Genomic DNA, 15,628 nt, shown 5'->3' with positions numbered 1-15,628 from the left:
CATTATTGGCATCTGCAAAAATCAGAGGGGCCTCATGGTGCTCTTTGAAGAAACAAAAAATGCAGCAGTTATGAAGTTGATCTACTTCTTGTGACTTTGAATCTGAACTTATAAACTCAACTGTATTCTATTTGAAAAAACGAGGGTGTCAGCATATTAAGCAACAGGATGTTCATCTTTGTGAAATGGTATGTTTGAAAAAAGGGAAATTTTTACTTTTTCTCAAATTACAATTTAAAACAAAATCGAGGTGTAAGCATAACCCCTGACTTCTATACATAATAGGTATATCTGTATAATTAAATCCGTTTAGAAGGCAAGAAATCAAGCCCTGCTGCGCAGATCTATGACTTGTTCGATTCACTCAGACTATAGATTTTTGTACTGTTCTAAACCGTTCTTCTCCTCGATTGCCAAGGGGCTTTATCACAGGGGCCAATAAACACGATTTACAAATTAAAAAGCACACCTGAGCTAACATTCTAAAGCCACAGATGTCCGAGGCAACTCTGACTAATCAAATACTTGTGGTCATTTTATTTCCCAGTCTTCCCATATTGTTTCAATCAACTCTACCAATCTGAAAAAAGGCAGATTCAGTGCTAATGCTGCATGGAATTTAGCTGGTAAATTGCACGCCCAATTGCAGGATGGCGTGGTCTTTCTTTTTTTTACTGGCGCCGTATGAAAAATACATGAGAACCGTGCCACAAAATATAGTGTCTGATGAAGTAATTCCGTGCACGATTAATTGGTAAGTCTCTACTGCATACAAGAGCAGTGCAAAAAAGTACAGAAACATATGAACAATAGTGTAGATGCAGATTCAGCCTGTCCACCATCAAGGAGAGGTGTAGCAGCATTGCTTAAGGGAAGTTGATGTCAACCATAGTGCTTCAGTCTTTTGATTGGTAAAGAGGCTTTCATCACCATAATACAGTCTCCAAACCACTCAGCATAGTGTTTCCATTGTCAAGGACACCAGGAATATGTGGCAAATTTACCTAAATTACACTCGAGCCAAAAACAGATTATGTGGAACATTCTTTTGCAGTAATATTTTATTTATTTGATCTAGAAACATTTGTTTTGTGAAATCAGCAAACTGTGTGGCAAATGTGGTAAATTCATATTATATGCTGTAAATTTTGACTTCAGAGTACGCGGCCCCAGAAAGCAGATCACAAACTTGAAAAGGGGGCCCAAACATGTTCCCAAACATAATAGTCTTCTGTTCTGGTACTGAGATCATGAACCCTGATATGAGGACCAACACACAGATCCTGAAGTTCATTACTGGTAGCTAGACTGTGGACTATTAGCTGCAGGCTCAAGGGGTCTGTGCATGTCGAGGTGTACATGTCTCACAAGGTTCACGTATCCCACATCATGATCAAATCATGTTTTTAATCTAAGGGGTTGCCAATTTGATGCCCCCTCACTAAGGTCTGTCCCATTACGTGGCATTTTTTCTTATATATTTGTGGATCTGTTGTAGGATTCATGCATCTCCAAAACCTAATGTGGCTGTTGAAGTCCGTGGTACAGAGAAAGGTGCTTTGGCGCCTAGCCGACATAGGAGGTCTGTGCAGACCCACAAAAAAAGGTACAATGTATCCAAGGCAAACTTAATGACACAAACCCATTGCAAAGTTCAGCCACTTACGTATTGAATATTTAAGTTTCATGGCTATGTATTTGGAACGTGAAATCCAGGAAATACACCTCCTGGATCTGAGAAGCTGATACTTGAGTTGCAGTGAATGGAAATGAAGCTTGCCTTTGATTTACCTACCAAATTAGGACCCGCAAATGAAAAACGAATAATTTAAAGCCTTTGGAGACAGGCAAGTCCCATGGTCGAAGTCCTATGTGTAACAGTGGTCAGCAGCCCGTAGCAGGTGGAGGTAGGGCCTGGCATACAGCCAGGTCATGCGGTCAAACTTAACTGCAAATGGCTGGAGGCCAGGTACTGGTGGCACGCTCACTATGCAAGGCCAAGGGGCATAAGTAGTGGGGATTGATACTCAGAGATGGTTAGCTGCAGTCCCTGGCCTCTGCCAGGCTCTGTAGATAAGATCCACGGTGCAGAGGCAAAGGCCTCGTGCCGCAGGGGTTCGAGACTGTGGTTTCTTAGGTGTAGGACATGGCCAGAGCCAAGGCCCCGTGGCCAGTCCATGCTGCACCGTACCATGAATGCACACAAAAATGGCATTATTGATAGGCGTCACAAAAGTGACACTAATCAGCGGTACGAAGGGAGACTTACCAAATTTGCAGCATTTCAGCTGGAGTATTTGAATACCATCGTTGGAACCCCTTTCATTTTAACTATCCAAGAGACTGATCTATTTAGAAAATTGTGTTTGTGTAAAATCATGCTGTAAATACTGCAAGTTAAATGGGAATTAAATGTTACATTTTCTTTCTCTATTGACTTAACAGAAAGACCCTTAATTTTCCAACTATACCCATGTCAAGCAACTGTACTAAACTACATGTTTTTCATAATATGATATCAAAAAGCCAGTCAGTTGAAGCCTATCATATCTAATTTTATATAGCTGCATGAATCCTAAAATTAATTATTTACCTTGAACACATAGAGTGCTGTATTGAAGCCTACATGTGGAAGGAGCGGCTTGATGGCATACCTGTTCTGATCTTAGCTACCCTACCTCTTGTAGTGGCTTTTAGATATTTACCCATCTACAGTCAAACTCCATGCCCAGTACTGATGTGGCAACCATCTTATCCTGTTTAACCCGTCTCACTTAGTGAACTAATCAAGTATTGTGTCTCTGCCAAGATTATTGGCAATACAACTGTCTCATGGTTGTTTTGCGAAAATATTTTAGAGAGAGGATTACAGTGGCTAGAGACAAACAATGACAACATGATGTGAAATTATGGAGACTTATCCCCGTCTTCATTACTTGGCACCCCTAGAATACTTAACCTGGTGGACTGTTTGTCAAGGGTCTGGCAAGGACCTGACTTGGGTACATCAAATGAGAATGGTTGTCCAGGATACCTATGTCTATGTGTGGATTAAGGCATATGTGACACACCGATCCTTAAGTAGTCTAATTGAAACAAAAATGTTTCCTAAAAAGGAATTGACCACTCACCCACATGTGGCATCCTTTGTAATCCGGGTCATTCCTTCGCTAGCACATTGTGAGTGATGATGGACAGGCTCAACCAGAGCTCTTGATTTTTTTCAAAAAGTTTCCATTATTGAAAACGGATGTGACAGATTTAGGGGTCTCAAAGAGTGACTACTAAAATGACACTCAAATAGAAGAGCATTGAGTCAGTTTTATTAGTATTTATATATTGAAAAAAATCCAGTGCACGATTAAAACCCTAGCGAAGGAAAGGGATAAACTGGTATTATTATACTTCCTTCCTCACTACCATGTTTTAGCCCATCAACTGTTGCAAACATCATCTTCAGGCTTTCATTAGGGCCATGGATCATGTTTCTCTTCTTAGGTTGCCTTCACCTGGTAATAGAATGAAGAAAACGTCTTAATTATAGTAAGCTGGAGTAAGGTTCTACTCCTATGGCACATAAAATGCAAATATTTTAAGTATTTTCATATAACACCAACTTGCAAATGTAGATACAGTGCAACCATAAAAACTCCCCACATTTGGGGGATGAAACACAGCCCTTGCTCCCTATAAAACAATGGATGGGATGTAAATGACACTATTCATTAGAACTTTAGGCTTTTTTTCACTCGTTGCATGTGATACAGGACATGAAGAATGTGTGATCGGTCTAATTAATGTATTTGTATGATATAAGGATGAAAAAACATAGCCATGCTCTCGTTCATTATTTATGTGTGTGGTACATGAAGAAAGAGCATGCAGAAAGAGCTCCTTCTGTGTAGATGCTCAACATAATAGTACTTACTTCTAATTCTAGGGGATGCTGCTTGGTATCACCTTCATAAAGTCAGTGGACCATTATTGTTGCTAGACCTGGTGTCCTTGCCGTTGTTTCCCCTGACTTTTAGCCTTCTGACCTCATGTTTTGCTGACTTTATTTTTGCTGGCTTTATGATCATGGACACTTTAGCACTGTTAACCAGTGCTAAAGTCCATGTGCTCTGTACTTTAAAAATGGTAACATTGGCTTATCCACAATTGGCATATTGAATTTACTCATAAGTCCCTAGTGAAGTGCACTACATGTGCCCAGGATCTGTAAATTAAATGCTACTAGTAGGCCTGGAACACTGATTGTGCCACCCACTTCAGCAGCCCTTTAAACATCGCTCAGGCCTGCCATTGCAGAGCCTGTTTGTGCAATTTTGACTGCTATATCGACCCGGCAAAATAACCCACATGCCAGGCCCAAACCTTCATTTTTAATTCATAGACGTGACCACTAAGGTTGGCCATAGGCAGCCCCAAGGGCAGGGTGCAGTGTATTTAAAAAGCTGGACATGTACTTATACATTTTACATGTCCAGGTAGTAAAAATCTCTTACCATCGTTTTGTCACTACTGCAAGGCCTATCTTGGCCATAGGTTAACATTGTGATTACCTTGTTCCATGTTCTAAGTGTAATATCCAATTGGAACAAGATAGAAATTTTGAGTTTGGTGTCTATGGACTCACAATATAAAATCACAACGTATGGTGAAGTTGGATTTTAAATTAAAGTAAGTCTGAAAATGCCACTTTGAGACACCTTAAAAAAAAGAAAGAAAATCAAATGATATATGTATTGCTCGCCAATGTAAACATTCACCTCCAGTCACAAGGATCTGGGTTTGATCCATCATTATTTTTCTCACCACGCCACTCCAGTTTAGACCCGGCCATATACTAATCAGTCATGAGCTCCTCATGAGAAAAGTCCAGCACGAAATGCCAAGCCAGGTCCTCCCCGGACATGAAACGAGCATCTTGGGACCGGTTTCAGGTAATCACCCCTCATCAGCCAGTCTAGCCTGAATACAGTGTCACAGTGAGCACGGGACCCATTTCTGGACATACCCTTCTCACTTAGAGCGACAAAAGCAAAATAAATGAATTATCAACAGAATGCTGAACAATGCAAACATTCACCCCCAGTCACAAGGATATGGATTGAATCCAAATTTATTTTGCTCACCACGCCACCTCAGTTGAGCAGGTATGCCCAGACATGGGTCCCGTTATCTCCATGCCAATATTTTACATTGTTCAGTATTCTGTCCATCAATTGTTCTTTTAGCACTTTTAGAAAGTTGGCATTTTCTTTCTTTAACAATTCTGTTCCTCTGCCTATCTCTGAATACACATCTGGGGTGGGTGACAGCTGGGCTTCGTTCATTCCCTCTAGACACTGAAACTCAAAGGGACCTGAGATGTGACTAGGTGGGAGGGAGGAGTTGACACTTGCACCTGAATAGGGCTGTGTCTGTCCCCACACAAAGAGCTGCACACTCCCCCATAGTGAGTCTGAAGACTGGGCAGGAAGGTTATTTTAAAGGCCTCTTTGAAGTCTCACCCACTCAAAGGCACAACTGGGTATAAGTACTGAACCCCTGACACCACCACCCCAGAAACTTGGTGGAACTAAGAACATTCTGCCAGGAAGTAGAGCTGCTGTGCTCTAAGAGGAACTGCTTTGCTGTGTTGGCCTGCTGATTGCTGTGCTGTAGGAAGGATTGCCACTTTGATACTTACTTTTCTGTGTTAGCTTGTTGCCTCTTGCCTGGGAGTGAGAAGGACTGGACTTACTCGCTACATCCTTGAACCCAAGTTCCTCAAGGGCTTGCCTTTTGTTTTTGAAGTCTTAGGGCCATTAAAGAATTCTAAGTCCCTCAACCCAGCATCGTAAATGGTTCGACCCGGGACCTGACTGTGAGGATCGACAATGACACACCTCCTTCATCTCAAGTTGTTCGACAACCATGCTGAACCCAACTGCGAGGCTCGACGACAAAGCATCGCCTCAACTGTGTGGATCAGAACTGACGCATCGAGTCTTTGATGCAGATGTTTGGTCCTTCCAAGGTACTTTTTCAGCGGGCCCTCCATTGTGGTCAGACTGAACTTTGGATTCACCCCAGTCCAGCACGACCTCAAGTAACTCTTAAGCGTTATTGGCTTTTGGGTACTCAAGTTCTAATTATTAGATTTTTTTGTTTTGGTCTTGTTATACTCATAAAATTATTCTTGATGTTTCTAAAATGGTTTGGAGTCATTTTGTGGTGTTTTCACTGTGCTACTGTAATTTAAGTGTTGCACACATGCTTTGCACATTGCCTCTTAAGATAAGCCTGACTGTTCTGTGCCAAGCTACCAGACGGTGAGCATAGGTTAACCTAGGTTGTGTATCAGACTTATACTGCCTTGAATAGTAGTTCTTACTTGAATAGGGTGCAAACCTCTGCCAACTAGAGTACCAATTTCTAACTATTGTCATGACAACATTGAGGTAGTATGATAGATCAAGAGTATTGCTTTGGAAGGCAGCAATTATTCTGTTCTCATAAATCACATCAGCTATGGAAGGACATCACTCTAATAGACTGATGAAGGCAACAACATATTTTCTTTTAAGCACTTGTATAAAAGAACAATTATTGAATATAAGCACAATTAGTAAGATAAGACCATCAAAGTAGTGGATAGCTTGGTCTAAAGAACTGTACTTAATTATGCCTTGGAACTAGAGATGAGAGAATGTGGTAACTAAGAAGTAGCTGTTATCAAAGTGCAAAAAGGTGGCATTGAAATATGCATAAAACATCAAAATGCAAGTGTAAAGCGCTCCGTGCACGGACACTTAACTGGAGCCCTCTGGGCTGGACTTATTGGCGCTGCTGACCTGGGCATTATCAGAAGGCAAATCATTCTCAGTCTTGCATTCATGAGACTATGTGAACATAAAGGTGTTGATAGCTAAGGATGCGAAAATGTCACAGAACACAGCTAGAATGCTGACCTGTTTCAGACTTATCATGCTCTGTTTCATATACCTGTAATGCGATGGTCGTTATTGATGAGGGCGTAACCGTGTGCATGTTTGGTGATGAAGGGATGTAACAGGGTGTAGCTAAAGGACCGTCTTAATAAAAGGCTGACCCAGTAACCCCAAAAGCCATGAGGGCAAGAAAGCGCTCCAACCTCACTAGCATTAATCCAAGTTTGAACAGTGCTAGAAGTGTGTTGACTACATTAATTAAGTGCCCATGCACCCAGATGTTGTGAGATCTGTAAAGTTATATGTATAATGCCAGGAGACCATTATTGAGCTCTCATTAATTAGAGAGCATGGTTGTGTGCTGCTGATGTCTCATTAAATAAAGAGTGTGGTGGTGTTGTTCAGCAGTTCACAGTATATCGTGTTGTATACAATCAAGGGATACTGAGAAATTACTCTAATACCTAGAGGGTGCTAATTAGCTCAGTGGGTATGTTCAAGGAATGTAAAAAACACCAAAAGAGATAACAATGTAATGTCGAACCACATTGGTGCTGGATAATATATCTTCTAGATGTCCCTGTATCAGAATAAATGGTTCATTTGTTAAGTTATGACACTCTATACTGTCATCTCATGTACCTGTGAGAAGGTAGACAAAAGAAAGAGAATATTGGCAACAGAGCTGCCCAATTTTACACAGGAACTAGGAAAAGAATGGGGATCTAATGGGGAATCTAAGAATGGGGATCTAATGGGGAAGCTCTGCACAAGGTAACATAGCTCATAAAGAACAGGCATTCAAGGGAAAAATATGCATTCACCATAACTCACAACCAAACTGTGCATGGCATACAGAAAACAAAATTAATCGTAAAGGTGATATGGGTTAAAGCATTCAGGAACTTCACCTTGTAAGACAGGTCAGTGGGTTCCCCACCCACAGCTGCAGGTCAAGTCAAGTCAAGTCAAATGATTTATATAGCGCGCTACATACCCAGAGGGTCTCAAGGCGCTTGTAGAGGGGTGGGGAGTTACTTGTCGAATATCCACGTTTTGAGTTGCTTTCTGAATGCTAGGTGGTTCTGAGTAAGGCGAAGGTGGGTGGGAAGTGAGTTCCAAGTTTTAGCTGCTAGGTAGGAGAAGGATCTACCTCCCATGGTGGTTTTGTTGATGCGAGGTACAGTGGCAAGGGCTTGGTTGGAGGATCGTAGCTGGCGGGAGGGGGTGTAGAAGGATAGTCGTGTGTTGAGGCATTCGGGTCCGATTTCGTAGAGTGCTTTGTGTGCGTGGGTTAGGAGCCGGAAAGTGATCCTCTTGTTGACGGGGAGCCAGTGGAGGTTTTTCAGGTGATCAGAGATGTGTTCTTTACGCGGGATGTCTAATATGAGCCTGGCTGAGGCGTTCTGGATGCGTTGTAGTTTTTTCTGGAGTTTTGCGGTGGTGCCGGCGTAGAGGGTGTTTCCGTAGTCCAGTCGGCTCGTGACCAGAGCGTGGGTGACTGTTTTTCTAGTTTCGGTAGGGATCCAGCGAAATGTTTTTTTGAGCATGCGAAGAATGTTGAAGCAAGATGAAGAAACGGCGTTGACTTGTCTGTTCATCGAGAGTGAGGAATCCAGGATGACGCCCAGGTTCCGTGCGTGGTCCGTCGGGATGGGTGCTTTTCCAAGGGCCTCTGGCCACCAAGAGTCATCCCAGGCGGAGGGGGAGGTACCTAAGATGAGGACTTCAGTTTTGTCTGAGTTCAGTTTCAGACGGCTGTGCTTCATCCATTCGGCTACTTCTTTCATTCCTTCGTGTAGGTTGGTTTTGGCCGTGTTAGGGTCTCTGGTGAGTGATAGGATCAGTTGAGTGTCGTCGGCGTAGGAGATGATGTTGAGGTTATGTTGGCGTGCGATGGCCGCGAGGGGGCTCATGTAAACGTTGAAGAGGGTGGGACTGAGTGAGGACCCTTGAGGTACGCCGCAGATGACTTCAGTGGCCTCTGACTTGAATGGTGGAAGGCGGACTCTCTGGGTTCTTCCGGAGAGGAACGAGGTGATCCATTCCAGTGCTTTTCCTTGGATTCCGATGTTTTTGAGGCGCTGTAGAAGGGTGCTATGGCAGACTGTGTCGAAGGCTGCGGAGAGGTCGAGGAGGATGAGGGCGACTGTGTCTCCATTGTCCAGTAGAGTTCGAATGTCGTCTGTTGCTGCGATGAGGGCGGTTTCGGTGCTGTGCTTGGCTCGGAAGCCGGACTGTGAGGAGTCGAGGGATTTGTTGGTTTCAAGGAATGCGGCGAGCTGGTTGTTGACAGCTTTCTCGATGACTTTGGCCGGGAATGGAAGGAGTGAGATAGGGCGATAGTTTTTGAGTTCGGTGGGGTCAGCTGTGGGTTTCTTCAGGAGAGCGCTGAGTTCGGCATGTTTCCAGCTTTCCGGGAAGGTTGCGGAGTTGAGGGAGCAGTTGATGACGTCTCGGAGGTGCGGTGCAATAATGGAGTCTGCTTTGTTAAAGATGTTGTGAGGGCAAGGGTCTGTGGGGGATCCTGAGTGGATAGAGTTCATCAGACGGATGGTGTCCTCAGTGGAGATTGGCTTCCAGTCATTGAGGATGTTCAGGGGGGGTGGGGGTCCTGCAGGGGATTGGGTGGGTTGGTCTCCGGGAAGGTCGAAGCTGTTGTGGATGTCTGCAATTTTGTTGTGGAAGAATGAGGCTAGGGAGTCGCAGAGGGCTTGAGAGGGGGTGATGTCGTTGGAGTTGGCTGAGGGGTTGGTAAATTCCTTGACGATGTTGAATAATTCCTTGCTGTTGTGGGCGTTGTTATCTAGACGGTCCTTGAAGGCTGCTTTCTTGGCATTTCGGATTAATTGGTGGTGTATGCGGGTGGCGTTTTTGAAGGCGTCCTTGGTGCTGGTGGTTGAGTCTTTTTTCCAGGCCTTCTCGAGGGAGCGACAGAGTTTCTTGGATTTCTTAAGATCATCGTTGAACCAGGAGGCCTTCTTGCTGCCTAGTTTGATTTGTCGTTTTTTCAGTGGTGCTAGGATGTCGGCGCTGTTGGATAACCATTGGGTGAGGTTGGTGGCTGCTTGGTCTGGGTTTGAGGAGTGGGCGGGGGGCTTTTGAAGAAGCGATGAGGAGATCTGGTCGATGGTGATTTTGTTCCAGTTTCTTTGCAGAGTGGGTTGGGGGTGGTTGTTGGATGTGGGCTTGTTGTAGGTGAAGTGAACGCAGCTGTGGTCAGTCCAAAGGAGAGCTGAGGTGTGGCTGAAGGAGACATGCTTGCTGGAGGTGAAGATAGGGTCGAGTGTGTGACCTGCGATGTGTGTGGGGGTAGTGACAAGTTGTTTAAGTCCGAGGTTTGCGAGGTTGTCCAAAAGGGTGGTGGTGTTGCGGTCGTTGTTCTTTTCAAGGTGAAAGTTGAGGTCTCCCAAAAGGATGTAGTCCTCGGAGGGGAGCGCGTGTGGAGTGATGAAGTCCGTGATGTCTTCACTAAATTGTGCGCGGGGTCCTGGTGGCCTGTAAAGGAGGGTGCCTCTGAGTGTGGTCTTGGGGTCGGTGTGGATCTGGAAGTGAAGGTGTTCAGAGTTGGCGAGATTTACGTCTGAGCTGGTTGAGATGCGGATGGATTGCTTATGGACGATAGCGATGCCTCCTCCTGTGTGGCCGGTACGATCCTTGCGAATGATCTTGTAGCCTTCCGGGATGGCAATGGTGATGTCTGGGGCTGATGTGGCGTTCATCCATGTTTCTGTTAGGAAGGCGACGTCCGGAGAGATGGTGTCTAGAAGATTCCAGAGGTCGATGGCGTGCCTGTGGACCGAGCGGGTGTTGAGCAGGATGCATTGTAGGTGGTTGGGGTCGGATATCTGTTGTGTGTTCGTAGATGAGGAGTTGTTCTTGTTCTTGGTGCCGTCGAACTAGCAGGAGTAGCAGGAGAAGGGTCCATGGGTGTGTCCAGGAGCGGCTTGGACGCAGATGGGGGAGCGGCCGGGGTTGAGGGCTAGGAGGGTGGTGGCATCGTAAGTAATGCGGGGGAGGTGGGAGGTACGAGGAACAGGGGGTCTGGCGCTGGGCGCGGTCCAGGCGCGGACGGGCGTAGACGGGCTTACCTTTGGCGCACCTTCGGCGCGGATTGGGCGCGGTTGCTGCGCGTAAACGCTGCGCGCAAGAGCAACTGTCATATGTAGATAGTGAGAGGGGAGGGGCGAGGTAGGGTGAGCTGGGAAGGCGGGAGCGGGGCGGAGACTCGGGCAGGGCCGACAACAATAATACCAACAACAAAATGGCCGGCGGGACGGAGCAAACAAACAGGCAAAGTAATGCAAAGTGCAGAAGTCAGTAAAGCCAACACAGCGAGGGCACAAATATCTCTGCAACTACTTAGCAGGCGAGGTGAAGCAGCGTTCTAAAGGCACATTAACTTACAGAGATAACAATCTTGCAATGTCAGTAGGTTACGTGATTCAAATCGATGTTTGCAATTAAAGCGTGCAGTGAAAGATGAAATGACAAATTAGCAGCGCTGTATACAAACAAATGGAGCGCTCCTACAATGCGAGCTAATTAAATAAACAAATGAGTGAATAGCAGCGCTGTATTCAAACAAATAAGGCTCTCCTACAATGCGAGCTATTTAAATTAATAAATGATTAGCAGCGCTGTATGCAAATAAGCGGTCCTGCAAAGCGAGAAGAGATCGTGGAAGCGCCGAGTGCAAGCAGCTGGGGAGAACAACGATACCAGGCAGTTAGGGGAGGCAGGTCGGGAGCAGCGTGGAGGAGCGGCCGTGTCTGTGGTAAACAGGACGGTCACAGCGCGAACTTCTCAGCGCGTCTCTGATAGTCTCAGTGGGAGGGAGGGTGAGCTGGGAAGGCGGGAGCGGGGCGGAGACTCGGGCAGGGCCGACAACAATAATACCAACAACAAAATGGCCGGCAGGACGGAGCAAACAAACAGGCAAAGTAATGCAGAGTGCAGAAGTCAGTAAAGCCAACACAGCGAGGGCACAAATATCTCTGCAACTACTTAGCAGGCGAGGTGAAGCAGCATTCTAAAGGCACATTAACTTACAGAGATAACAATCTTGCAATGTCAGTAGGTTACGTGATTCAAATCGATGTTTGCAATTAAAGCGTGCAGTGAAAGATGAAATGACAAATTAGCTGCGCTGTATACAAACAAATGGAGCGCTCCTACAATGCGAGCTAATTAAATAAACAAATGAGTGAATAGCAGCGCTGTATACAAACAAATAAGGCTCTCCTACAATGCGAGCTATTTAAATTAATAAATGATTAGCAGCGCTGTATGCAAATAAGCGGTCCTGCAAAGCGAGAAGAGATCGTGGAAGCGCCGAGTGCAAGCAGCTGGGGAGAACAACGATACCAGGCAGTTAGGGGAGGCAGGTCGGGAGCAGCGTGGAGGAGCGGCCGTGTCTGTGGTAAACAGGACGGTCACAGCGTGAACTTCTCAGCGCGTCTCTGATAGTCTCAGTGGGAGGGAGGGTGAGCTGGGAAGGCGGGAGCGGGGCGGAGACTCAGGCAGGGCCGACAACAATAATACCAACAACAAAATGGCCGGCGGGACGGAGCAAACAAACAGGCAAAGTAATGCAAAGTGCAGAAGTCAGTAAAGCCAACACAGCGAGGGCACAAATATCTCTGCAACTACTTAGCAGGCGAGGTGAAGCAGCGTTCTAAAGGCACATTAACTTACAGAGATAACAATCTTGCAATGTCAGTAGGTTACGTGATTCAAATCGATGTTTGCAATTAAAGCGTGCAGTGAAAGATGAAATGACAAATTAGCAGCGCTGTATACAAACAAATGGAGCGCTCCTACAATGCGAGCTAATTAAATAAACAAATGAGTGAATAGCAGCGCTGTATACAAACAAATAAGGCTCTCCTACAATGCGAGCTATTTAAATTAATAAATGATTAGCAGCGCTGTATGCAAATAAGCGGTCCTGCAAAGCGAGAAGAGATCGTGGAAGCGCCGAGTGCAAGCAGCTGGGGAGAACAACGATACCAGGCAGTTAGGGGAGGCAGGTCGGGAGCAGCGTGGAGGAGCGGCCGTGTCAGGTGGAGATACTGTCTGCAAAATATCCACAAAAAGAAAAGGCATGAGTTATGGAGCTTATTCTTTTTGTGATGGTATAAAACTAATGTAAAGAATACTCACAATACACAAGTAACACCACTGCTGTGACAAGAAGTCCTGGTGATCACACAAAAACCTGCAAGTGAGCAACTGTACCGAATTCACAGCCACAACAGAAACAGGAAAAGGAGGGGAAGGACTGCAAAAAGGGTATCAACAAAAGTAGTGGAAGTTCAAGAAATAAAATAGAACTGAAATAGTCCTAACACAGCAGAACAATGCTGGGTCTTTTAACAAGGAAACCCTGTAAAACAGTGCAGGTTCAAGAAAAAATGACTTTCTATGGCTCAGTCATAATGAATCTATAGGAAAAGAGTATCAACCAAACAGTCTGACCAATGTTGGAATTAAATGAACATAGACTTTAAAAGCGTACCCTAATGATCGCGCCTCAGGTGTGAACAAGGTAGCACATGCCAGCCTCACATGTGCTGATTTCTTTCAGTGGCATAGCAAGGTTTTAGTGGACCGTAATGCAAACAAGAAAAATGCCTCAGTCAATACCTCAATTTGACAGATACCCACACTGCCACCATTCCTAAAACATCCCTGGCATAATGCAATACATTGTTTACTTAAAAATATTCTTGTAAATTAGGCGTGTCATTTAAAATAATACATAACTCTCCTTTTGTTTGTTCTGCTTGCTCCTGCATCGTTGTTGTTCCTCCAGCAAACAGGTCCACACAGGTGCTTAAAGAGGTTGTACACTTTTCTTATGATTGGTATACATTTGCCAGCTTCTTCTGTGGGCGGTTACATTAGTAAAGCTACTCTCAGAAACTTTCAATACTGGTATTTATCTTAGCTAATCAGTTGGTGTATGTCCTGTAGCTGAAAATGAATGGTAGAGAGTAAGGATGGCTAAGGTTTTCAACACTCTAAGCCTTTATGAGCATGGTATATTATAGGACAAATGGATATAGATATTCAATGGTTGTGCTTTTTTCTCTTGTAGAAGCTCCTCATCATTGCATGAAAGTCATCTGTTGAGAATCCCCTCTAGATATGAAGGGCAAAAACAGATGCTGCAGTCACGCACCAGCTCACCACCATCCTCAACACCTCATAAATACAGCCACCTTTCCCTGACTCATGGAAACACGCAGAAGTTATACCCCACCTCAAGAAACCTTCAGCAGAACCCAGCGAGCTCCAGAACTACTGTTCCATCTCCCTTCTCCCATTCCCCACCAACGCCATGGAGAAGGCTATCAGTTTCCAACTCACCCATAATCTGGAAAGAAATAGACTGCTGGACCCATTCAAATCAGGATTCAGAGCCAACCACTGCACTGGGACAGCCCTGATCGCCATAACAGACAACATCCTAGCCCTACGTGACAGAGGAGAATCAGCTGTCCTCCTCCTCCTGGACCTCTCCACAGCTTTCAACACCATCTCCCACAACATATTAATCCATCGACTATGCCAAATTGGAATCACAGACAATGCACTCAGATGAATGGCACTCTTCCTCACAGGACGCACCTAGAGAGTTTGCCTCCCACGTTTCACCTCGCAAACCAAGCACACCATCTGTAGAGTGCAACAAGGCTCATCCCTCAGTCCAACCATCTTCAACATCTACTTGACACCACTCAAAGACATCTTCAGATCACACATCATCAGCATCATCTCCAACGCCAACGACACATAGCTCATCCTCTCACTCTCAGTGGACCCCACCTCTACAAAGACCAACTTCCATTACTATATGAAAAACGTTGTGGTGAAGAGAGGGGGCGGGCCTGAGGTGGCATGTGTGCAAACACGCCCAGTGGTGCGTTTTAAGTTGGGGAATTAATTCCCTTTCAATTCTAAGGGTCCCTGGGGCCAACAACCTCACCAGTTCCCTCCAGTAAGCGCCACTGCGCTGAGATGCAGAGAGGTGGCCCAGGCCGTGCCCCTTTTTACACCTCTCTGCAACACAGCTCTGTGGCGCTTACTGAAGGTACCTGGTTGGCTGGTTGGACCCCAGGGACCGTCAGGATTCAAGGGGACTTAATCTCCCAACATATAATGCCGACAGGGCGTGTTTGCACACATGTCACCTCAGGCCCCCCCTCCCTTCACCACTGTGCAAACGCATCCCGTAGCGCATTTTAAGAGGTAGTTTTGATCCCCCTGCACTATTATGTACTAGGGCCTTACAGAGGAGGCCATGCTAATCAGAGGGGTGAAAGCATAACATTGTAAGCAATTCAATTAGTACTTACCATGATAAGGAACCTGACACCTAGAAAAGACAGGAGGGGGAAGATGGCAGGCAGTACAGAGAAAGTAATGGAGCAGGTAAGACGTCTGAGATGGGCTAAAGTTGATGAGGAGGCCTTTTATAAATCTCTAATGGAAACTGGGAAAGAACCTATCGGGGAGTGTTTAGACCTTTCGGTGGATGGGCAGTCGGTGGTGAGGCATTTGAGGCAGTGGACCACCTGATAGACAGCCTACTTAAGGCCACCACTCCTGGGAGGGTAAATACTGCCCCGAGATGGTTTGATAAAGACTGCTTCCGAGCGCAAAGGGATTTAAAAATCAGTCTC

General features: G+C 45.4%; 1 long non-coding RNA gene across 1 annotated transcript in view; it reads right to left on the bottom strand.

Moving 5' to 3' along the window:
* Positions 1 to 3,145: 3,145 nt before the first annotated feature.
* The window catches only part of LOC144770437 (uncharacterized), a 196,977-nt gene continuing 184,494 nt past the window's right edge, over positions 3,146 to 15,628 (bottom strand). The window contains exon 6 of the long non-coding RNA XR_013598897.1: positions 3,146 to 3,509. This is a non-coding gene — a long non-coding RNA (uncharacterized LOC144770437). The remainder of the gene's footprint in view (positions 3,510 to 15,628) is intronic.

This window comes from Lissotriton helveticus, chromosome 1_1, assembly GCF_964261635.1.
Source record: "Lissotriton helveticus chromosome 1_1, aLisHel1.1, whole genome shotgun sequence".
Classification (NCBI taxonomy): Eukaryota; Metazoa; Chordata; class Amphibia; order Caudata; family Salamandridae; genus Lissotriton; species Lissotriton helveticus.
The sequence above is the reverse complement of the archived record's forward strand: the minus strand, read 5'-3'. Positions and strand labels throughout refer to the sequence as shown.